Raw genomic sequence first — 24,347 nt, 5'->3', positions numbered from 1 at the left:
GAGGGGTCTGTCTGTCAGAGCATCCCCCGCAGCTAATGGGTGCTGTGCACCCAGCCGTGGGTGCTGAGCACTGTGTGCAGGGCGAGGGACCAGCAGCCCTCCATCGGAGACACTGCTGCTTTCACAGCTGCACAGCTCTTGCAATGCACAGGAAGCCTGGCGAGCCACTGCCCAGGGCAAGGTTATATTTAGGATGGGTTTTGTTTAAGCAGAGGGAAGATGGTCCGATTTGCAAGCGCGCTGGCTTCCCCGTGGGAGTGGTGTCAGATTTGAGCGGGGGATGGAAAAGTGCTGCAGACTGTATGGCGTGGGGAGGGGGCTCAGCAGACCTGCAGCATGGGGAAACCGCAGCACTTAGGGTAAGAACAAGCAAGAATTAAGAATAATAAGCTCTTATTTAGCTGCACAGAGTTGTGCAGCATGAGGGGGGCACCCCCTTCTGCGTTATCCTCCTCTCCTGCCGGATTAGGGTAATTCAGTGAAGCTGAGCAGGCCAGGGAACTTTCGATTCCCCCATCCGGGTGAGAAATAGGGATCTCTTGGCTGGCCCCGCACCCAAGGAAGCAAGCCTCAGAAGAATTCCAGGTGCTCTTCTCTTGCAGGCAAGAGCCACGCCACCTGGGCAGCTCTGCTTCTTTGCCATACACCTTAATCTTGCAGCAAAGGAATTCAGGGAGCAAAGCACCTGTGTGCAAGGGAGAGCCCAGTTAAAGGAAGAGCTCCCAGTGCCTTTGGGAAAGAGCTGTGGGTAAGGGAAGGGCATGGTGTGACTGCGTGCTGTTGGCTTGGGCATCCCCTCTCGGGTCTGCACTCTTCAAACTCTTTGTCGTGGGCAATAAAACCTCAAAAGTACAGGAAAGATTCCCATGTGTACCGGTTCCTGTCCTGCACGCTGGGGCGTGGGGACAGTGTGTTCGGGGAGCATTGCAGGGGGAAGGGGCCGGATCCTGTGTAAGGATGGACAGCTCCTTTCTGCACAGGAGGCAGAATTTCTGTATCAGACACGGAAGCTGGAAAGAGCCCAAAAACTGCAGCTGTGTTGAGCAAATTGGATCGTTATATTAAAAACTGAACAGGAGGAATCTGTGAGCAAGAGCAGCTTGATGCTAGCTATTTTTCATCTGAAGAGGGATTCAACAAGGCGAACCCACTTCCCACCGTTACCTTGGCCACAAGATGACGGAGATGACAGTTTGATATTCATTCCCATCATATCTCCTGCTATCAATGCAAATAGCCCGTCAGGCTTCTTCCACCCCTGCCTGCTTCTCTGACTGACACGGTCCTGCTGGGAGCACGCAGAACACCCAAGCCCCAGGAGTCTGCAGAGCAAAAGGGCTGAAACACAAATCAAGGCAAGACATGTTGGTGACAGGAGCTCTCCACAGCCTCATGAAAACCTGAAAATCCCTGCACTGGGGCCAGGGGGAAGGGTGGCTGCAGAGCACGGGCAACTACAGCTGGGCGTCCTGGCAGGCAAGTGCCGGCTTTGGTGCTGCTGGAAGGAGGATGTCACAGACCGACCTGATTTTGGGTCACAGGACCCCTCCTTGGGTGCTCACTGTGCTCTCTGCATGTACTGGTGAGGACTGGAGCAGGGAGCAAAAGGGCATGAGCTATCCTAGCTGTGGGGCTGGGCTCTTGACCTTGCCCCATGGTTTTATTTAAAAGAGAAGTAGCCTGCACCCCCACAGGGGACTCAGTTACTGGCACAGTGAGCTGTGAGTCCGCTTCCAGCCCCTGTGCTAGGGGAAAACCCAGCCCCTTGCTTTGCTGGCAGCATGAAATGGGAGAGAGGGCTCTTCTGCAGGATGCACATGGTTGTGCCTGGTTAAAAGCCCCAGCCAGCCAGCAGCATCCAGGGCAACATCCAAGACTGAGCAAGGACTGCAGCTCACAAGGAAGGTTCAACCAGGAGTTGTGCTGCCCGTGGTCATTAGCTCCTGGGGATGGCAGCGCTCCCAGCCTTGAGCATCAGCTGCAGAGGTGAGCCCACCTGCAAAGGGGCCAGGGGCTCTGCTCGCCTTGGCTGGCACAAGCCTGCCCGGAGCAGTGTGTTGAAGCACACTTGGCTAGGGGAGTTTAAGTGAGATGTCAGTTGTGATTTGACATTTTATCTCTAAGTGGGGGTGAGTGACCTTTCTGGCTACAGTCAGCACGTATTCCCAGCCCCACAGAGGCAGGCACAGGTGGCTGCGGGAGGATGCACCGGTCACGCACTGATTTTAGCAGGAACAACATTCATTCTTTGCTGTTTACTGTTTCTTTGCTGCCCTTGAGTCGTCGTTAAATTTGTCAAGAGTGATTTACAACTGTGTCAACAAGTGGAATCCAAGCTGCTGGTCCACACGGAGGGGAGGAAGAGGGGGAATAGCTCCTGAGATGCAATACAAACTGGAAGGCTCAAAGAGAAAAGTGCAGCTACTCTCCTAAGCCTCAGGTTTGCCTTGTTGGTTATTGCTGTAATTGCTCTGTATGTCCCAGGGTCTGACATTGCCCCTGGACATTTCTCTTACCATTTGAACATGGCTGAGTCTGTTTGGCAAGGCTGCAATTCAGACTATGGTTCACAAGGGTTCAGCGTCTTCATCTTGTTGCTGCAGCATACCAAGAAGCGGCATGCTTGTCTCCCCAAAGACGTCACGGTCCTTCCCTTGCAGGGAAGACCTTGCATGTCAAACCCCAGAATCGCTGAAGTTTGCTGTCTGGCCCCTAATCCAGCCCGTCTGGCTCAGAGCAGGACTATCACCAGTGCTAGATCTGGCCCTGACCACCTTAGCCTTTGGTTTCTCCCCAAAGCCTCTTCTGAGCTGGGGGTGGGACCCAAAGTGGGCACTACTTCAGGCGCAGCCTTGCCAGCACTGAGCAGAACGATGTCATAACTCCCCTGCATCACCTGTCCTTCCTCATCCCAAAGTAGCCCAGGATGTGGTTGCCTTGTCCTGCGGTGTCTCTGCAGACTGGCATGCCTGGGGGCCTGTTTCTGAGGAGGGGGTCACAAATCCACCCCTCCCTGAGATGACAGGCAGCTGGCCACCAACCACAGGGTCACCCACCATTGGAGCGAATTCTCTGGCTTGCAGTGGATGGAGCCGGATCAATGCATGAAGGAGATGACTGAGCTTCCGCGTCGCCCTGCTCAAATCAAACACCCTCTCCTTTGCAAAGTGCTGAAGGGTTCAGCAAGCCAAGCCAAGGAAAGACACGATTCACTTCTATTTAACATCACATGTCAGTGCCTGCAGAGCCCTTCTGCTCCATTGGAAATGCTGCAGAGCCCTTCAGCTGGCACCAGGAAACATCTTCTCATGGCATCAGGCCCTGATCCTTGGGTACTTTTCTGCCTGCTGCATCCGACTCCGAGCAGAAGGCTGTGGCAGTTCCTGCTCACAAATCCCCGCCATAACACTTGTCTGATGTCGGGTGGGGAAGGACACGTTGTTGCTCCCTGGAGACCTGTGGAAGTGGTACTGGGGATGCATGACAGTTTCTGCTTTATCGCTGGAGCAATCCGGACAGACAACAGTTGTCTGTTGGAGCTAAATACTGCTGCTGCCATGTAGTTGCATGTAGCTGATGTTTATTTCCCAATGAAGAGACTTGTAACCACTGACAAACTAATCGCCGATAAAAATCAGCAATGGAAGCAAACGCATACTGGAGCAGTGCATCCCATTGTCATGAAATTCATCCATGAAAACAGCCATTCTCCCTCCTTTACCTTCAGTAGATAAAGAAAATTGCCATGCATTTGTACTGTGAGGTCCCAGGTGCAGTTAGGTCATCTTACCACCAAAATGGCATGGGGGATGTGTTATGCCAGGTCCAGGGCGATGGAAAAATCCCTTCTCCGTTTCCCTGTAAAATTTCCATGGGAGGAGTAGGTTCTGCTCCTCACTGGGGGCTATTCACATGTGAGTCAGCTGTGGTTGAGCTGATTTAAATGTATCATCCTGACAAAAAAACCTGCTGGTAAAAAAATTACCGTAATGAGAAATCCTTGGAAGGGTTGGAGTGATCATCCTCGCAGCTCTGCAGAAGAAACTCTTATAGCAGAGCATGGTTTGCTAGGCAAAGGAAGATGTTCGCTTGTGCTGGGGGCTGTTGCACCAGGGAGGGTCTTGAAGGTGCAGGGAGAGCCTGCTTGCAGAGGAGGAGTCCTACTGCCATGTCCTGCTCTGACATGTGAAAGGGCTTATAAATAATCTGATTCCTATGGCTTGACAAATAACATGCGCTGGGGCTGCTCTGCAAAGGGCTCCATGTACACAGGAATTCCCTGTTCATCTCCCTTCCTTCAGCATTTTACTCCTCCTGCTGCAAACACAGCCTATTGCTCTTATTATTGTTATTGCTGTTATTATTATTACATATCACTCTTTAATTGCCTGGTAAATTTGCAATAGTTTGGAAAAAAACAAAGGGGGTTGTGCAATTTGAAATGCTAAAGAGAACAAGAGTGAAGACGGGGAAAATGCAGTGCATCTAGTAGGATTATTGAAGAGGTGATGAGGACATTCTTAACCTTAATTATTTCAAATCAACTCATTTTGTAGAGTGTGTAGGTTTATGAATCAGATGAAACGTAAATTGATTCATAATTTCCTTTAATTTTCTGCTCTTTGGAGAATTTAGATCTATATTAACATAACCTGTACCAGCCAGTTACTAAGAGACCGTAGAAAATTAGTATGGGCGAAGCTGGAAGACTGGCATTTGAATATGCTCGAGCCCACCTGCTGCGTGGAGTTGGTGATTGGGGCTCATCAGCATGGGGCTGCTCCCGGCCCCCCTGAGCCCCGGCTGCCACTGCCTCCCGCGGGGCTCCCAGCATGGGAAACGGAGAGCTCGGGGATGGATGAGGTGGGCACGGTCCAAGGACATGGTCCGAGCTTGTTCCTGCATCTCCACGATAATAAAAGCAACTCAAAAACTAGTAGAAAACAATATTATCCATCACAGAGATGGAGATCCGCTGCCCAGTCCCGTTCAGGCAGCCTCAACTTGCTTTATGCAAGTATTTTTCCTTCCAGTGCATTTCATTTTTGTGATGTTCTCCTCATCATTTGCTCTCTTGAAATTATCCTTCTGGTGCCTGTTTTCTGCTACCCAAAATTGCACATTAAGAAATCTGAGTCAATTGTGTTGTGCAGTGCTGGAAAAAAGCAGGTTTTGCTGTAAGTCCTGGTACATAAAGACTGCACAGAAATTTTAAAAGCTTCTCGCTCTCTGCGACTGGACATCCTGAGCCAGTCGGTGATGCAAAGCGACACCACGTCCCCCAGGTACCTGCTCTCTGCCATGGCAGGTGGCGCAGAGATGTGCAAGCCTCTGAAGCACCGTATGAATGAAACACCGGTGTTTGTCATTTCTGCTTTCGAAGAGAAAGCTTTCCTTTAGGAAATAAGCAAATACAAGAATTACCAGCTACAGAAAAAAATAATCAGTTTTTCTGGACTGCAAGAATAAGGGTGTCTATAAGCAAAATCACTTTCTTGCTTATTTTATTTGTAGCAAGCCTGCACTGTAGCTGTTTCCTTCTCTGTGCACTCGGGGGCTGCAGGGGGACATGGACCGGGGTTTGGGGACAGTATGCTCAAGCCCTTCTTCAGCACAAGGCACCGGCAAGCTGTGCTGCAGCGGTCCGGGCTGACCTTGCTCACGAGTCCTTTTGGGCAGTGACAAATGCCTGCCTTTGGAGACTGCTCTTATTTCAGGTTGGACAGCAACCAAATGTAAAAAGCACATGAGACAGCTGGCCGCGTGGGAAGCTGGCTCTGAGCGCTCTCACTCTGCGACGGGGAACGCTTCATTACCATTTTCCCTTGTCCTGCACGTTGTCCTCCTTGAGTCAGCTGTGCTAGTGTGGGCTGGGCAGCTCAGGCACCACCACCACTGCCAGCACTAGAGATGGTTGGTGCACGGAGCTCAGCAGGGATGCATGCAGCCACCCGAACAAGCCACGTCAAAGCCCCCTGCTCGGCCACTGAGCTGGATCCTGCAGCCAGTGGTGGTCACGGGGCAAGATGGGGAGGCAGCAGTAAAGTTGCTCCCAGCCTCAGGCAGTTGTTGGCAGAGCAAAACACAATCCAACCAGAAACATTTTGAGGTGGCCTTTACTGTTTGCACTTCCAGCTGCAGTCTCGCTGCTGTTCCCAGCGGGCAGGGATTATTATTCCCTTGCAGGAGTGCCAAGACCGGGGAGCTGCAAGTGCTCCATGCAGGAGATGCAGTTTGTGGTGAAAGAGCTGCACGGGTGCCTTCCTGCTGGTATATTAAACTCACCAAGTAAAACAGCAGGTCATGGTAATATTAATCCAATAAAGCAAAATCAATAGTGGAATTCAGTTCAGGAGGGAGGGATTTCACGGCTGCCTCTTGCAAATGCAAACACACATTATGTCATCAGCAGAGTGGTAAATCAGCATTTCTGAGACCAGCTGCCCAATTACCAAGGCAGTTAGATGATGGGAACTGTAAATTGGATGTATGCAAATACATAGCATGAGACAGTAAACACCTCCAAGAATTACTGAGAAATCTCTGGACCAAGCCACCGGCCGGGCAGCTAACCAGGTGTTCAGGCTCACGGGGCAGGGAGCAGAAAATGTGTCTGGATGCTTTGGGTGCTCACCACCATCCCCAGGGCCACATCAGGCCAGCTCAGAGATTTGCAAGCTCTCTGTGACCTGCAAGACCCTGTGGCTACAGCTGGCAGTAGCACGGAGTGCATGGCGTGGCTTTGGCTGTCTCACAAAATGCATCTTCTCCATACGCTGCTTTACATCTCCCTCAGGGTCCTTTGGTGGCACGGACCTCTAGGTTTCTACAAAGCTAGGAGCTAGGAGCTGCAAGATATGGCCAGCTCCAAGCTAGTGGTCCTGAAGGTGAGGTAGTCATCATGTATTTCCATGTCCTTGCTCTGAACAGTGACTTTCCTGAGAGCATGCTGTGCTAAGAAATTATGTCAGTTTTGTCTTTTCAACAGTTTAACAAAAAATGAACATTTTTAATTGCTTTCCTCTGTGTACAATTCCTTCCCTCTATTGTACTTGCAGAGATAAAGTAAAGCTTTGATTCAGAGGGAAGCTGAAGAATTTGGAGCAACAATGATGGGAGAACTCAAAGAGTATGTTTGTGCCCACGGAGGTGATGAGGAAAAGCAATTAGTTCCGTGTACTTGCAAGGAATACACCTGCGCCAGAGCACACTGTGAAAGCTTGTCTGGAGGTTTAAAGGACTTCCACTCAACTTCTTTCTCTAGTTTTGGTTCCCTTATATCTATTCTCTTCACTCCCAGGTTTCCCTGCTGCTCCATGTACTGCTTGCTTTCTCCAAGGGGCTGTCCATCCACCACCCTCTGCTCGGGACAGCCCTTCTCGGATATTGCTGTGCACTGGCAGCTGGAAGCATTCATGTAAGTTTTCTCCAAGTGGCGCTGAGCCCATCACATGTCTCAGTAATCTCCTAGACAGCCAACTGCTCCTACAAGCAAAGTGCTCATCATGTTTTCAGCTTGAAATTTGCTGAGTTTTCAGTGCTGGACATTGTGGTGTCTTCATCATCTACTGCAAAGACCTATTCAATATCATACATCATCTCCACAGACAGGTGCTTAAAGGCTGTGGTCAGGTTTCTTCTTTACCCAGCTCTTTAATAAGCTAAACAGATCGAGCTCCTTAAATCACTCTTTGGTGTGAAGACAGTTAAAGAGCTGATTACCTGGGGGCAGGGCTCAGGACCCGGAGAAGTGTAGGCACAGCTTGTCTCACATTGCGCCAAGGAAAAGAAGTGACTTTTAACCTGGCTTCCTAAGGGAAAGGGCACTCATGCACCTGGGCTGTTTGCCTCTTGCTTGTCTGTCTGTCTGTCCCACCCTGTTCTGTTCTCCTCCTCCTCATCTCAACCTGCTGCAACCCTGTTTCTCAGAGGGATGTAGTGCCACAGAGATGCATGCTGGAAACCTCCTGGGTGCAGGTACCTGGCAGCCATAACCCTCCCGGTTGTAACCTGGGGGTGGGGGTGGGGTGGGTGTTGTGCCCCAATTGCTGCAGTTAGCCGCGGGTTTATTGTGTGCTGCTCACCGTACCGACAAACCAAGGGCACCCTGCCGAGGGAGGTATCGATCGTGAATTAATAGCAGCGAGCCGGAGATGAGCACATCGCGGAGCGTGACGGGCTGCTGGCCCTGGCTACAGAGAGCTCCCTAGCACAAGGATGAAGCCTCCTCAGATTACCCCAGGGGCTCCCCAAGCTGAAGCCAGCACAGCAGAGGTAGAAGTCTGCAGCGCTGAGCCGAGAGTGCCTCTGGGATGAACCCCCTCCCCATCCCACCTCATTGCACCCACCAGGGTCTCAGTCCCACCAGAAGGACCCTTGATTTCACTGCTGCCTTGGCCAGAGACCAGGGTTAGGTTCTCCAGCAGCACCCACAGCAGATGGCAGGGAGGAGATGCTTCCCTCACTCCGGAGCACCAAGGACCCCCATGGTCTGGTTGTAGCAGTGCAACATCATCTCCATTTGGTCTCTGGCCTTGTATCAGGGTGAGGAAAGCATCAGGGAGGAACCTCCTTGCTGCTTTCCCTTTGCACTGCCCAAGCTGCACTAGCTGAGGCAGCAGGGAGAAGCAGCCTGGCTCAGACCTGCTGCTTGCCTGGGGGGATGCTGCCTTGTGTACGCCTGTCACATAGTACATGTGTGGCTGCAGCCAGCGAGAGCCTCTGCCATTTATCTGGTCCTCCAGCAGTCCCCACAGGATGTTTCCAAGCTTAGCCTGGCATTGTGGCACTGCAAAAATCTCCTGCCAAAGCCAGAGCCTGCCAGAGAGGAGAGCAGGTTAAAAATAACCCTGCATCTGGTGGACTGAGACTGGAAACTGCTCCCGGGCAAAACATGGTCATGCTCCTGAGTGATGGAGCAGGGGAGTGTGTGTGCCAGTGGCAGGCAAGGTTTTGGAAGGGTCTTTTGAATTTACCATCATCCATCTCTGGGGTCAAGATTTCATCCCATGACCCGGCGCTGGCAGGCTCTGTTCCTGCCACAGGACGTGCATGCTCATCCAGCGGGTGGAGCAGGTCTGGCTCCCTGGGTGGCATGTGCAAACAGACCCAGCATAAGTGTCAAGGGCAAGCCACTGCTGCTGCTCCCCCAGCCTGGCCTCCGTTGTAATTTGCATTTGGTTTCATTTTAACTATCCAAAGCTATTTTAATTGGTGGCCTGCCCAAGCTGCTGGGGATGTGGGTGTGCTGCAGGAGAAGGCAATGGGCCCCATGGTGCCGGGGGAAAGGGTGCTTGTTACAGCCCTGCATCAGCAGGGCAAACGACTGCGCTTCCATCCCATTGCTGGAAATTTAAATAGTTGATTATGCATTTATTATAATTTAGTCTCAAGCCAGCCAAGTGCGTAATGAGTTGTCTCAGCACTGGCATGGGGTAATGCAGCTCCTGCCTGTCACTGGCTGCTCACCCACCTCACGCGTCCTTGGGTGATGACACTGCCCTTGACAGGGACACCTTGCTGCCCAGTGACCTCTCTAAGGACAGGGCCATTGGCTAGCAGGCCTGGTGCTAGCAGGGCTAGCACAAGAATGCATGAGAACTGCTGGCTGTCCCCAGGGGATGGCCATGGTGGATGAACAGGCAGAGACAGGAGCTCTGGGGTGGGGGGTAGGATCTTACCACCCTTCCAGGCAGGAGGCAAGCAATGGGACCAGCAAAGCTACAGACCAGACACTCAAAAGCCATGCTGCAGTGCCTGGGGGATGCACCCTGGGGGGTTCGCTGCCCTCCCCTTTCAAATCTGAACCCCAGAGCCGTCGGGGTGCTGATGGACCCTTGGGCCTCTTATGTGCCCTGTCAAATGCTGGAGGGTGCTGAGAGCCTCTGGACAGGGTCTTATGGGTATCCCAAGGGCAAAACCAGTGTTTTGGAGCAGGCTGCTGCTATCCTAAGGCAATGGCATGCTCCAGAAGCATCTTCACAGCCCAGTTCTGGGAAGCCGGCAATGTACAGGGAGAGGGAGGTGACAGCCTGGGCCTTGCTGCAAGACCAGTGCTCTCCCTGTGCCAGTACATCACTCCCTGAGGTTGCTCTGAATGCTGTCTGGAAGATATCTACCTATCCTCTCTCCTCACTGTGGGAAAGAAGCATTGGAAGTGGGGGATGGTATCTCCTGTAGGGATGCTGCTCTTTAGGCTGGGCTGCCCCGGAGCACGGCTTCTGTCTCTGCCCCTCCAGTGCCAGGCTGCCAGGTCTTCCCCACCATCATTTCATGGAGTGGCAGAGCCGGAGCTGCTGCCTGGCTAGTCCTGGTGTGCAGGTGTGGAATGACACTCCCCACACCACGCTGCCCCTGACATTCGGACCACCCCCACAAATCTGGTTTGGGGGCTGTTCTGCTTTCATGCTTGGCCTAAAGGCTTGGATTATTTTAACCCAGGCTTGGTAATGCCATTAATTCTGATCTCTGGTTCATGATGTCTACTTTCTGAACCATAAGTGCTTTAATATTTCATTTTCTGTTGCTCTCAGGGTTGCATAGTTTATTCCACAAACAAGAGGTTGGGACAGTCATTAGCGTGTGAAATCAGAAATGCATGCATCAGTAACTATGGCAACTCTGGAGAGAACACCAGTGTCTAGTAAAATCAAGAATTAAGCTTACATGAAAATGCCAAACTAGGAGAGATCCTATCTGCTGAGGGCTTAGTGTATATTTAAAAGAGAAAAGCATGGTCTGAAACACTCAAGTAAACTGAGCTCACCCAAACCCAGGAGTGCAGCTGATCTTGTGACCCAGCTGTGCTGGTGCATCCCCACACAAGAGTAAGCCTGCTCACATCTGAAAAATAAATGCATGTAACAGCCAGCCTCATCCAAAGACCTCTTTTGCTGCCCCTGCATCCCTCCATCTGCTCATGGGGGTTTCTCTTTCCCAAAAGCAAGCTAATGCTGTCGTGCAGCTCACAGAGCAGTGACGCTTCAAGCAGAGGGTATCTGGCAGTGGGTGCTCAGAGCCGCATCCATAATTAATGCCGTAAAAACAATGCTGCCAGTTTGGGCCCTCTCATGATGTGAGGTGTCAGGTGCTGGTGCAGCTGCTTTCCATCCAGTTGGTAGATACAGCGGTTTGCTGTACTGTGTGAAGGCATCACAGCTCCCCCTCAATAATTCATGCTATCTTTTGACAACTTCAGTACGTAAGGACTTTGCCTTTACGAATAAAGTCTTTGCTTTGTGCTCCTGAAATTTTATTGCCTCCACAATATTTCCCTTACCCATTATATACTTGAGAAAACAAACAAAATAACAGCACTGGGGAGAAATTCTTTGGCGCTGTTCCCTCTGCAGAGTGGAGAGGGCTGAGTCCTGCTTATCAGGGCCAGAGAGATGACATGTGTGACAGGTTGCTATTAATCTGTGAGCAATCAGGTGCCAAGTCTGGGTGCTGCTCCGTGGCCAGCATCTGCTTGCACCAAGCAGGGATTTTAATACCGTGCCAAACAAGGTGCTATAAATACCTCCACAGCCCACTAAAAGGCAGGAATTAAAAGAAATGAAGTTTTTTGGAAGAAGCTGCTTTTTCAGAGCCCCATTTAGTGATGCTAATACTGCTACCTGTGATTATATTTTCCCCTATTCCTAGTTGCTTTTCCACTGTAATCAGCCTCAAAGCGTTCAAATGGAAATAGTTCCTGCTGCTTTCCACTTCACACTCATTTGGGAGCATGAGAGGGGAGGAAACAGCCGCTGGTTGGTGGGGCCATGGGGAAATCAGGGATGTTTTTTTGGAGGGTGGGAGCTGAGTGGTGGAGGATGCAAGGCGAGCAGCATGTGTGGGGACCAGCCTGTGTGCCCTTGCCTGCAGCTAGATGCCCTCCTTACCCTGCTTTACACAGTAGTTCTACTATCAGGATACTGTAGGAACTCCTGCTTACGTTCTCCTTAAACACATCTATATATGAACCAGACAGTAGTTAAGAAGTGACCCTGCATGTTACGGTTGCATTACAGCAGACATAACACAGATAGTTCCTGGCTGCAGTGGTGGACTTGTCTCTCTGAGCCAGAAGACACCAGCTCTGCAGCCAAGGGACCTTCTGCCAGCCCAAGCTTGTTGAGGACCACATGCTATTGTGTCCTCAGCTATCCATGTGCAGGATGGGGTTAGTAATGGATGACCAAGCTGGCCCATTAAGCTCCTAGCACACAGAGCAGCCTCCAGCTGTCTGAGCACCAAGGTGGACATGGTCAGACTGCATGGCCTCCATCTTCTAAAGCACCTGGAGCATCTGAGCTACCTTTTCAGTAAATGCCCTGCCTATTATTATCCCCAGATGTGTCTTCAGCTGTGAGCCCATGGATGCCCAGGCATAATTTGCATGGTGAAAATTCAGAAAGAAGCCACAACGCTTATCAGAATGGCCTTGGCCTCCAAGAGATCATGCTTTTACAAGGAACCTGCATATTTCAGCTGAAAAAATCATCAGGAAATGTTTTGATGTTGAAAAATGAAAATTCACAGAATGAGAGCATGGTCAGGGTTTGAGTCCAGCCCCTTGCTAAAGCAGAGTCTCCTCCAGCAAGGCTGCACAGAGTCCTTTCCAGGCAGGTTTGAGTGTCTCCAGAGAAGGAGAACCCCATGGGCTCTCTGGGCAGCCAGTGCCAGGGCTCCACCACCCTCAAGGTGAAAAGTTATCCTCTTATTCAGGTGGAACTCCCTGTGTTGCATTGGTGCCCACTGCCCCTTGCCCTGTCACTGGGCACCACAGAGAATAGCCTGGCCCTGTGCTCTCGGAACTGGCCTTTCGGATATTTGTAGACATTGATAAGATCCTCGCTCAGCCTCCTCTTCTCCAGGCTAAACAGGCCCAGCTCCTCCAGCCTTTCCTCCTAAGGCAGATGCTCCAGTCCCTTCCTGAGATTCGTAGCTCTCTGCTGGACCCTCTCCAGTAGGGAGGCTGCCCACCCTGTCCCCCCCAGTCTCTCTAGAACTGGGGAGCCCAGCACTGCACACAGCGCTCCAGACGCGGCCTCAGCAGGGCAGAGCAGAGCGGGAGGATCATCTCCATCAACCTGCTGGCCACGCTCCTCCTCACGCACCCCAGGATCCCACAGGCCTGCTGGCCCACACAGGCACACTGCTGGCCCATGGGCAACTTGCTGCCCACCAGCACTCCCAGGCCCTTCCCCGCAGAGCTGCCTTCCAGCAGGCCAGCCCCCAGAACGTACCGGTGCATGGGGCTGCTCCCCGCCAGGCGCGGGGCCTCACACTCGCCTTGGCTGAACTTCTCTGGGTCCCTCTGCGCCCAGCTCTCCACCCTGCCCTGGTCTCGCTGAACGGCAGCGCAGCCGCCTGGGGCTCCAGATGTCTGCCCAGCGCCTGCCTTACCCAGAGGTGGGCAGTGTAGGAGCCCACAGGAAAATGCCTCACTGTTCGTGCGACCCACGCACGCCTTCTGTTGACCTGGAGCGTGCGAGAGAAGGGAGGTGGCAGGGTGCTCCTGGCAGGAGGTTGGCTGCGTTTGCCCGCCAGCACTGCTGCATGCGGGTGCTCGTATCCCCTTGAGAATGAGGAGTGCAAATAATCTAGAATAATTCCTGGAGGGACGTGACCCTCAGGGTCCTGGGCGCGCAGCGGCCACTGCCGCCTTGCTGGGACATGGGCACCCACCAGGCATCTCACTGGTATGTGGGGCACCCACCAGACATCTCACTGGTATGTGGGGCACCCACCAGACATCTCACTGGGAGGTGGGCACCCTGCCGGGATGCGGGGCCCTCCTCCTGGAGCACGGGTGCCTGCGGGGCGCCTCACAGCCATGGGTGCCCGTTCTCTCCCAGCCCAGCTCTCCCGCTTCTCCTGGAGCGCACGCTCTGCAAGCCCTCACAGAGCAGCCTGGCTCGCACCACTGCATTTCCTCTTCCCGCTTCCCCGGCGCCCCTCGGTACCCAAACGACACGTGCTCCAGGAGAAATACACTTTATAGATCTGAACAGCGCCCGAAGACTGAGAAAGCAGGCTGCTCCCGGCAGGAGTTTAGCCGAGTTTCCCGGGCGTCTGCTGCACAGGCATGCTCTGGCTGTCCGCTTCGAGGAGACGGAGATGAGCCCTGGCCTTTGGGATGCCGGTGGGCCCTGGCAGCACCTTGGGGAGGGTGTCGAAGGGGCCCTGCGCAGAGGTCCTCGCCGAATGCCCGTTGGCTGCTGTGCAGGGCAGGCACAGGCGGCCCACCGATGGCGTGGTCACCCGTGGGCCATGGCCATGGCCACCTTGCGGGAAGATGGTCACCGGGGCCCAGGTAATGGCCTCCAGCCAGCGGAGGAGGCTGAGGTCTGTGGAGGGGCCCTCATCCCAGGAGCCTTTGGTGGGCTGAGGCATGGCCTGAGGCAGCAGCCGGCGGTCACCCTGAAGAGAAGTCACTGTTAGCTGGGTGAAAATGCCACGGGCGGAACTGTTATCCACTGGGTCCCTAACACCTGACCCTCTGCCTAGTGGGATGCTTGCCCTTGCACCAACCTTGGAGGTCCTAAGGAACCCAGTGGGTCGCGGGGAGGCACTGGCCATGGCCACCTTTCTGGGACGTGGGGAGCAACCCCCACACCCCTCACTGAGACAAGGGCACGCACCAGGCACCTCAGTGGGACACGCGCACCCACCGGGAAGCTCACGGGGACATGGGCACCCTGCCAGGATGCGGGGCCCTCCTCCTGGGACGCAGGCACCCATGCGGCACCTCACAGTACACTCTTGTAGTACTGGTGCCGGAGCTCTTTCAGGCAGAGGCGGTAAACAGTCCTCAGGAGCCTGAGCAGGCAGGTGTTTTGGGCGTCCAGCCGGCAGAGCAGTTCGTGTCTGGAGAAGGTGCCCTTTTCCCGGCTGCCTGTCCGCACGGAAGATGAGGCCGTCCATCCCCTTCCCTGGGAAGGACAGGGCCGGGAGCACAATGAGACAGACGGGGACTTGGGGGGCCAAGAAGTGTCCTGCTGGACTTGGCTTCCTCCAGAAGAGCTCGCGCCTTGCCAGTCTGCTCTGGGCAGCACGCTGGGCTGAGGAAAGCTCTGGCAGGCCCTGTGTCATGCTGGGGGCTGGGGAGGGTTTCAGCCCTGCGGCCTGGTGTGTCCCTGGGGAAGAGGCAGAGGACCTGTCGGGGCCTTGCTGAGGCTTTCTTGCCCGTGCTGGGGTTTGTTTTCTCATTGCAAGCCTTCTGGGCCAAGGCTGTTGCGGTTCCCTGCTCCCCAAAACCCAATCCCTTCCTGCGCGACTGGTCTCGATCGCTCACCTGTTCCCGGCGTCTCCTGTTACTGGCGTCTGCTCCATTGTCTCCAGAGGTTAAGTTCAATCCAAGCCATGATGAGCGGCCACACGATTTGCCCGGACTTGCAAAGCAGCCAGGTCATGTCCACCTGGGCAAGGCAGTTCCAAAGCCAGACCAGAGTGTGGGGCAGGTCAGAGGCCGTGCTCTCTGCGCCGATGGGTGGTTGCTTCAGGCCCTCGGGATAGACACCCATCCTGACCCTCACCCTGCTGCGGGGGTTGCGAAGGCCAATGGTGCTCGTCCATTCGGTGGCCATGCTCTCTGCGTCGAAGGGTGCTTGCTTCAGACCCTTGGGAAAGATGCCCATCCTGGACCTGACCCAGCTGCGGGGGATGCGAAGGTGACTGCAGCTTGTGCATTCGGCGCCCATGCTCTCTGCGACAATCGGCAGTTCCTTCAGGACATCATGAAGGATGTTGATCTTGGTTGTGATCCAGCTGTAGTAGCTAGAAAGGTCAAGGCCACCAATAATTGGAACTGCCACGCAGAGAGCTGTGGTCAGGGAGGCGACGAGGCAGAGCCACTTCATTTTCTCTCCTGAGAGAAAAAATCTGGATGCACAAGCTGGCTTGGGCTGTCGCCCTGAGCAGACTTCAGGGACTGACCACCAGGTGCGAGGGGCTGCCCTGACTGTCTGCGCTTGCAAGGGTTGCCGGTGAGACAAGCCATGGGCTGATGTCACGCCAGGTTCTGTGATGTCACAATGCCCTTCCTTGCCCACCCGGCAGGTGACGAAGGATGAGGCGGAGCTGGGCAGGACCTGTGTAGGCGGGTTTGGAAATGTGCTGCTCGCACTTGCTGCGCCGCCGGCAGCCGCTGAGCCCAGCAGGGGAGCGGGACTGTGTCCCCGGGCATTTGGGCAGTGCCCTGAACTGCTCAGCGAGAAGGAGCTGTGCCCAGAGCTCCAGCCAAGCTGCGTTCAGCGCTGTGCCGCAGCTGGGCAGGCGTGACGCGGTTCTGCTCAAAACCCTCTTGGGGACCCTGCTGGGGGCTAAGTGGCAGCCCACGTTAGGAGGAGAGCCGAAAAGTCACACGCTTTGACAAAAATCTTAACTCTACCTGAGCAAGGGGCTGGACAAACTGACTGCCAGAGGTGCCTTCCAACCTCCGCCGTTCCGTGAATTTTCAAGTATTTTCAGCACTGAGAAAGCCAAAGGCTTCCCTGCTGTCCGTCTCCTTAGCCACAAGCGTGACACTTGCACGCCCACACGGGGCTCCTGGAAGGCCTTGGTCTCTGGTGCTGGTGGGCCACTGTGCTCCAGGTTCAGCTGGCAGCTGAGCTGGTGCCAGCTTCATCCCTTCTCCTGTGTCCCCGAGCTTGGCTATGACATGTGTCCCTGTCCCTCCTCATGGGGACTTCCAGCACAGCTGCCCGCAAAGGTGCCTCTGCCCCTTCCCCCAGGTCGTTGACGGATAAGTTCAACAGGACAGGACCCAGTGCTGACCCTGGGGAACACTGCTGGCTGCAGGCCTCCAGCTAGGCTCTGCGCCGCTGGTCACAGCCCCCTGAGCTCCGCCGTTCAGCCCGTTCACAGCCCACCCATCTCACCCATCCTTCCTGAGGTTACCTATGAGGGTGTTATGGGAGAGACTGTCAAAAGCCTTGCTGATGTCAAGGTAGACAACACTAACTGCTCTACCCTCATCTACCCAGCCAGTCATTCCATCCTAGAAGGCTATCTAGTTCGTCAGGATTTCCTTTGAACCCTTGTGATACAGATGTTCATGAGCCATTCATTGTGCTCACCAGAAATATGGCACTGAGTGCCTGCAGTGAGATTTGCAATGGCATCTAGCATTAGAACAAAATCCTGACCCAAATACAAACTAAATACTTCTCTGGCAATAGAGGTTTATTTTAGATGGGTTTTTACCCTTACCGAGAGTACCTTGTCCTGTGCAAATTATCTGCAGGACTTCCAGCCTGTACCTTTATTATACAAATAATGAAAGGAGCTTTTCCAAATGGCAAGGAGATTCCTTTCTTATTTTCTGCTCTTAGACAGACACGATGCATTTCATTTCCACCTTTTGTGAGCCTAAGCTGGTATACTTGAACATTCACAAATGAAAAGGGTCATAAATACTGAAAAGGCAAAGCAGCCAGCTTCATTTTCAATAATATTGCAGATGCATTCATTTTAGTCACCCTATTTGATGAGGGTGAAGGTCCCCTGAGGCAGGTCAGCTCAAGAGCATCTTGACTTCTGGCTTGGATTTTTTAGTCTCATCTGAGTTTTTTCCCCAAGTAGTTTTTTTTGACAAATGAAATATGTATGGCAGAGGGAGACAACATCTCAGAAGCAGCCCATAAATGTAAGCAAATGCTGGACAGGTGCAGACCTGGCACTCAAGCCAGGGCTGCAGGATGAGGAGCAGCAGCAGGATATTAGTATCAGAAGCAATGAAGCTGGCTGTCAGGAGTAATCCCCAGGGGGAAATGCTGTGGTCAGAAGCACCTCCTGACTGGGACTGGTGGAAATCTTGCCACCGCCTCCACTTCAAAAGGGCTGGTGATGCACTAGGCAGCTGCTGCAGGGGGCATCCCACCATGGGCAGGAGCCTCCTGCTCCCTGAGCACAGTTGAAGTGGGCAGAAGCAACCCCAACTGCCCCATGCCTGCGCTCTCCAGCATGTGGGAAGCTCAGAGGTGCCTTGTTTTTATGGGTTTGAACACCTCATGTGTCCTTGGTCCTGGGAGACATGTCTTGTCCTCCTGCTTTGCTTGCTCAGGTGGTGGCAGGGGTTGCCCCCGCTTGTTTCATGCCTTAGGCAGGGAGAGCCCAGTGCAATGGGTGGGATTTTCCCCTTTCAGGAGAAAATGATTAAAGATAAATTCTCTTTGGCCTCATGGCCAGCTGCCTTTGAAGGCTCCTTTCTCCTCTGCTGTTGTCTCCTTTGATGCGGTTGCTTTGATTTGCACCACAGAGGCTGTATCAGAGCCCTCCAGGCTGGAGAGACGGGGGGTTAGGGGAAGAGCAGTGTCCCACAGCATGGCCCAACCTGCTCACTATCCTGCTGCAGCATCCCATGAAGCAATGGATGCTGCTGGTGGCTGCTCTGGGGGGAATAAGCATGGAGCTTCAAGGAGCAGCTCCCACCCCTGCCTGTTTATTATGTAAAATCATGTTCCTGCTCACTTTGAACAATCTCAATAAAATGATACAACAGAAGACTGGTATCTGTGGGGTGCCACCAGAATTAGCACCACTGAGTGATGCTTTTCCATTTCCAGGTACTCTCAGATCTATCTATGAGACAATTTTCAGTCTATAAACTGCACACATCTGTACCTCCCATGTGTATGAATCAGGCTGATGGGTGATACCATGGCAGGTACCTATGTGTAATGTCAACACATTTACTTTTATCAATCAAGCTTGTAACTACAGGGGAGGGGAAAAAAACCACCATGCAGGGTTTGACAGGATTCATTTTCCATTAAAGTGTACAGACTGGAAGTGATTTTCCATTAAAATGTATGGACTAGTGGCCGGGATGCTCTCACATGCTTTGCAAGCCTCTCTGCCCATCACTGGTATTTGTCTTGCCATGGCTACTTACTCCTTCCCAGCCCGTCATCCTCGGCTCCTGGGGACATTGCTGCGAAAGCTGATTTTACAGAGAAATGATCTAATTCTTCAGGCCTGTCAGGTGGAGAGGCTGTCACAGAGCTGCTCTGCATGACGGCAGCAGAAGGAACCTTTATCCCAGATGTCTTCCTTCATCATCCCCAGCTATGGGAAATAATCTGAAAAGTGACTGACACCTCTTCAGCAGCGCTGGAAAGAAAACCCATTTGGAGATAATTTGGCTTCTGCTTCATGAGTTTGCTTAATTTTCCTGCATCCTGGAGGTGCGTGTTAACATGGAGACAGAGCATTTGCTTGAAACAGCTCATCAGCTCCAATTATTGACTGTGCTCCTCATGTCAGCCACCAACAGGAGGACGCGGCAGCAGGGAGCAGCCCCGCTCATGGCCCATGTCTCATAGGCAGAACTGCCACTGGGCTCCAGGGGAAGGAACTGGCAGGCACAGAGGTGAAATAATTCGCAGAGTTTGTAACCTGCTCACTGGCATGACTCTGGATCTGAGCACGTCCCCAGAAAGTATCAGGGTGAAGCTAGCAGGGGCAGCTTGCAGAAGCAGAGGGCTTACAGAAAGCATCCTACCTACTAATTGCGGCCTGTCTGAGCTGTGACTTGCAGCCAGCCCAGCCAGCCCCGCAGAGATGGTTTGCTTGGGAGGCAACGTGGCTGTGTTCGGGTTTCTGCTTCACAGGCAGGAGAGCAGCAGCGTGATGCTGAAAGCCCAGAGCAGCAGTGCGATGCTGAAAGCCCAGGAAGGGGGTGTTTTGTGGAGGAAATAAATGACTGCCTTTGGAAGCTGGAAGATGAAATCCAGTGATGGCCACAAATGAAATGGAAAGATGGCCCTGGATCTCAATGTATACATGGATTAGATGGAATGTTAAATTAAGAAGTGTAATTCAACACAGAGGTTATTTGTTTAAGGGGAGAAGTACCAGCCCAGGTAGCGGGGAGGGTTCCCATGCCAGTGTCCCCATGCCAAGGGCTGTGCAGTGCTCCTGGGAGCTGGTCCCCAAGCTCCCTGGCAGAGAACAAACCAGAGGCTGTCAGTAGCATCTTTCCAACAGGGAGTTGCACATAGTCGGGCCATGAATTTCAGTTAAAGCATGCAAGATTAAGATTTAGCGCCTAGGTAAGAGGCACTTCGTGAAGCCTGGAGGCTGAGCACCCGGACTTGCAGCTGGACTTCTGACAAGCAGACCCCGCATGCATCAGGGAGACGTTGGCACTCACAAGGAGAGGTGAGAGCCTGCAATGAGCACAGCTAATGTGGTGTGAGAACAGACAACTTGGCAGCCTCTCTGAGAACACCAGTGTGCTGGAGGCTGCCTGCAGAATAAAGCAGCTGAAATTTCACAGCTCTATTATCACGCTCTGAAAGGCAAGCAGGTCTCTCCTTTCTGAATGAGGATAGTGGCCAGCCCTGCATGCTTTGATGGCCCAGAAAATCTCACCTTAAGTATAGGTGCTGCAGGAGCAGCCAGGCAACGATGCCACGAGATGCTGGTGATCACCTTGAAGGACAGACAGCAGGATGCTGCACTCCAGGGGAAAGCCCTGCTCAGAGAAAAGCCCCTGCCACAAGGCAGCCTGGGAGTGAGCAAGGAAGATCTTGTGCCCAGTATGTAGGGGCTGTGGCCTGCATGGGTCCCTGCACAGGGTGGATATTAGATGAGGGTTTTTGCTTTTTCCCCACAGCGTGAGCACCCCTTTCCTGTGCAACCCTGAGCCTAAGCCCTGGTAAGCTGCCCCTCTGCCCATGCTCTGTCCAGCATCCTGCACAGCTTGCTCCTTGGAGAGTGCTCCAGTTAACAAGTCTTTCAGGAAAGCAACAGCTCATATCCCTTTGACCTGGCAAAGCTCTCGCAAACCCTCTGGGGCAGGTTGGGAAAGCAGCTTGTGCTCCTGGCTGCAGCCGGGCCAGGGGGATTTTCTGGACAGCTGGCAGGTAGGAGCAAGGAGAGGAGCTCCTTGCTGGTGCTACAGCATCACGAGATCCCCAAGAGATCCTCCAGCTTGGTAGTTCTTTCAGTGCCTTTGCTCAGGGACAGAGTACACATCTTTCAAAAGCACCTAAATAGTTCAGGAGCCTGCATGCCCTTGGCAGTCCTCGTGATGCCCACAGTTGTGCAAACACCCCACGGTGCTGGTGATGGGCCTAGGGATCTGGGCAGGCTCCAGAGCCCACCGTTCCTTCTTCCTCTTGGGAGGAAGACAAGGCAGCGGCCACTGCGGCTGAACCAGCTCCATTGGGCTATAAGATGCCAGGGACCTGTCTACATTTTCTTCATCAGCATGACCTATATCCTCCAAATGCTCTCCAACACCTCTCCAGCTCTGACAATTAGGTGCTTGTGAAAGAAGCAATGCTCCTGCTCAGGATGACTTTCTTAGTAGGGAAGCTGGCTTGCTCCATGCTGGCAAAGCTTTGCAGAGCCCTGCGGTGAAACACAGATCATAATTTGCCCAACTGAGGTGGGCTCCAGAATGCTCCTGGGTGTGTTTGAGCTCCTTGCCACTTCCAAGAGGACATGGGAAGAGACCCACCACAGCCTGCGGGAGTGGGAGACTATTTCCCAGCCCACAGGTGGATGTGGTATCAGAACATCACAGCCCTGCTGCAGCCCGTCAGCCTGCACCTGCATGGCTCAGGGAGCAAACGCAGCATCCAGACAGCTCCAGCGGGTGAGAGCTGCCTCAGGAATACAGCTGCCCAGGCCGAAAATAGGATGTGGTCAGCTCTTACTCCTTTGTGTCCACAGCTGCTCCCTTTCCTCTTCTAATTCAGGGGCATGTGGGGGAATTTTGGCTGTAGGTGAAAAAGCAGCATTTTGCTTTCCACAAAAAATGAGTTTGCCAAGAAGGCATGTATCTCTGAGGAATCCCTACCCTCTCCTGTGCCTTCCACCTGAACCCTTCTAACAAGGGCTCTTAAGCCAGCCCTGTGCTGTCCCTGCTTCCCTGTGCTTGCAATGAGAAAGAGGAGAAGGATTTGGACTGGATTTTCTGTTTCCACTGCATGCTTTCCCCTGCCTTTGCAGGAACACAAGTCCCCGAAAAACCCAGGAGATAGACCAGCATAATTAAGGAAAAAAGGAGCTTCAGATGACACTGGCTCTGGAGAACGATGCTTTCCCCTCCCTCTCGGTGCTTTCTCATTGCATCAGTCTCTTGCTAGGGGCATGAGTCACATTGGTTCTGGTGATGGATGAAATTAGCTCCAATGTGAAACAGGAAATAAAAAGCCATTCACCAACAAGACAGCTGCACAGGCACAGAGCTCAGGGCAACGATACTCTCTGCCTTTTTCTGCTCTTGTGCTTTTCACACGCAGCTCCCTTTTAATTAGATGGGACGCAGTTCTAAGTCAACTATAAATGATATTATCAAACTAATAGAGTGTGATCATATCCTGGCTTTTATTGGTCTGGGAGCTGCTGCTGGCTGCCATGGGAACTGTGGATTTCACAGAGCTCCTCAGCTCCGGTTTGTAGGCATCAAAAGGGAAGAGGTGATGAACCCCCCAAACGTCCTTGCTTGGCAAAGAACTGATGAGGTTTTCTCCCCAGAAATCGATCCGTTGGGACTTTTTCATCCCCTCTTTGTTGGCCAAGGCTGCTCTTTAGCATTGCACTTCATCTCCTGGCAGGCTGCTGCCCCCCACCTTCCTGCCCAGCTCCTCACAGACCCCCTCGCTTCGGCTGGGCTGAGGGAAACCAGGACTGGCAGAGAAGGGAAGAAGAGAGAAAAGGGAGGACTCCCTGGCTGAGCGCAGAGCTGGGGTGTGAGGGCCGAGTGGGGTGGTGTTTGCCCCACACTGGGGCTGTCCCCAGGAACAAGCCCCCTCTGTCCCCGGCCACACAGGGAGCCACCCCACAGCAACGCACCTCTGCAGGCTATGAAAAGCAGAGGCTTCCTGAAAATTATCCCAGGGGAGGGAGAGAAGTAGGACAGGGGAAGCACTCCCTGGGTTCCACAGTCATCACAGTCCCAAAATGCCAGGTGGTGAGGCAAGCAGGAGAAGGGAAATGGGGGCTACAGCCTGCCCACCCTCCCAGCCTGCCTGTGTGCAGCAGCGAGGGTGTAGTGTAGGATGTATTTGCAAATGCAATCAAATGCAAAGGAAGAAGGGATGGAAAGAGAGAAAAATGACTTGGTCCTGGCTGCAGTTAGTGCTTCAAGCTTGGCAGGAGATTGCAGGCTCCAGGTATGCCTGTGCTGCGGCACATCTCAGCTGGGTCCCTGCCCTGGGCTGGAGCACACCTCAGCTGGGTCCAGCCAGCCAGCTGGCTGGTTGGCTGCAGCTCAGAAAGCTGCTGTTAAACTAAACCCAGGTCAGCTACAGCCTGACCACCCATACCCTCTATGCCACAGGGAGCAGTAATTAGCCTCCCCTGTGCCTCATCAGACATGCCCCAGCTTATCAGCACTTCTTAAGGTCAGAACACGGCATGGTGGGTGTGCATCTACTGGGTTGGGCATGGGGGGCTCCTTCAGGGACAGGGGCTTCTGCAGGGATCAGATGGCACCTGGGTGAAAGGAAAGCTTCTCTGCCAAGTGTGGTACTGTCTTTCTGTGCCAAGAGACCCAAGTCCAGCCTCAAAGCAGGGGTTGTGATGATGCATGGCTGTGAGTAACCAAGGGGACAAGGAGCAGCCTCGGCTGCATCCCATCGGCTCCTCGACGGAGTCTTGCCTGCACCCCTGCTCCTGCTGCCCCGTAATGCTGCAGCTCTGGCTGCTGGCATGACTTTGCCTTGTGTGGCTAGCTGCTCTCCTCTTCTTCTAGGATCTGGGTTCCTCTAAAGAAAAAACACCTTGAGCAGGAAAGGTTCATTATAACTGTTAGGCTGAAAGGCTTCTTCCCTGCCTGCCTGACCCAGCGCCGTGATGTCCCTTTGAAAAGATCTGCCCATGCTAAGCAAAGGCATTGAGCGTGAAATCCCAGGCCCTAGTTGAGATCTTCTCAAACCACCCCCTGCTGCATTGATTTTTTTGCATGGGACTAATTTTTTAATCAGAGTGATGTAGAACATGATCAGAAGCAATTAAAGGCTGGCAGACTAATTAATGTCAATCAGCATGGTTTATCGTATTGGCCTTGTCAATCAAATTTGATATTGTGTGTAGGGTGAGATTGCTTTCAGTTCTCAAAGCCAATGCTCCACAGAGAGCTTTTCTTTCCTGAGATGTTTATTAAAATAGTACAAGTCCTTCAGGAACCAGTTAAAGGACATGTTTAAAAGTCCTTTAGGCCTGACAATTACAGGTAGATCCTTTGCTAAATCCCACTTGGTGCTGCAGCAGATTAAATGCCAAGCTTGCTATCGTGCTCCTGAGAACCATGCTAGGTGCATCTCACCCTTCCCGGGGCCAGCATGCTGCTGGGAACGTGCTCTGCAAAGGCTCAGGCTGAAGGAGGTGGGTATGGCAAGGTG

The sequence above is a fragment of the Falco peregrinus genome, chromosome 10 (genome assembly GCF_023634155.1).
Source record: "Falco peregrinus isolate bFalPer1 chromosome 10, bFalPer1.pri, whole genome shotgun sequence".
Lineage (NCBI taxonomy): Eukaryota > Metazoa > Chordata > Aves > Falconiformes > Falconidae > Falco > Falco peregrinus.
This window is presented reverse-complemented; position numbering follows the sequence as displayed.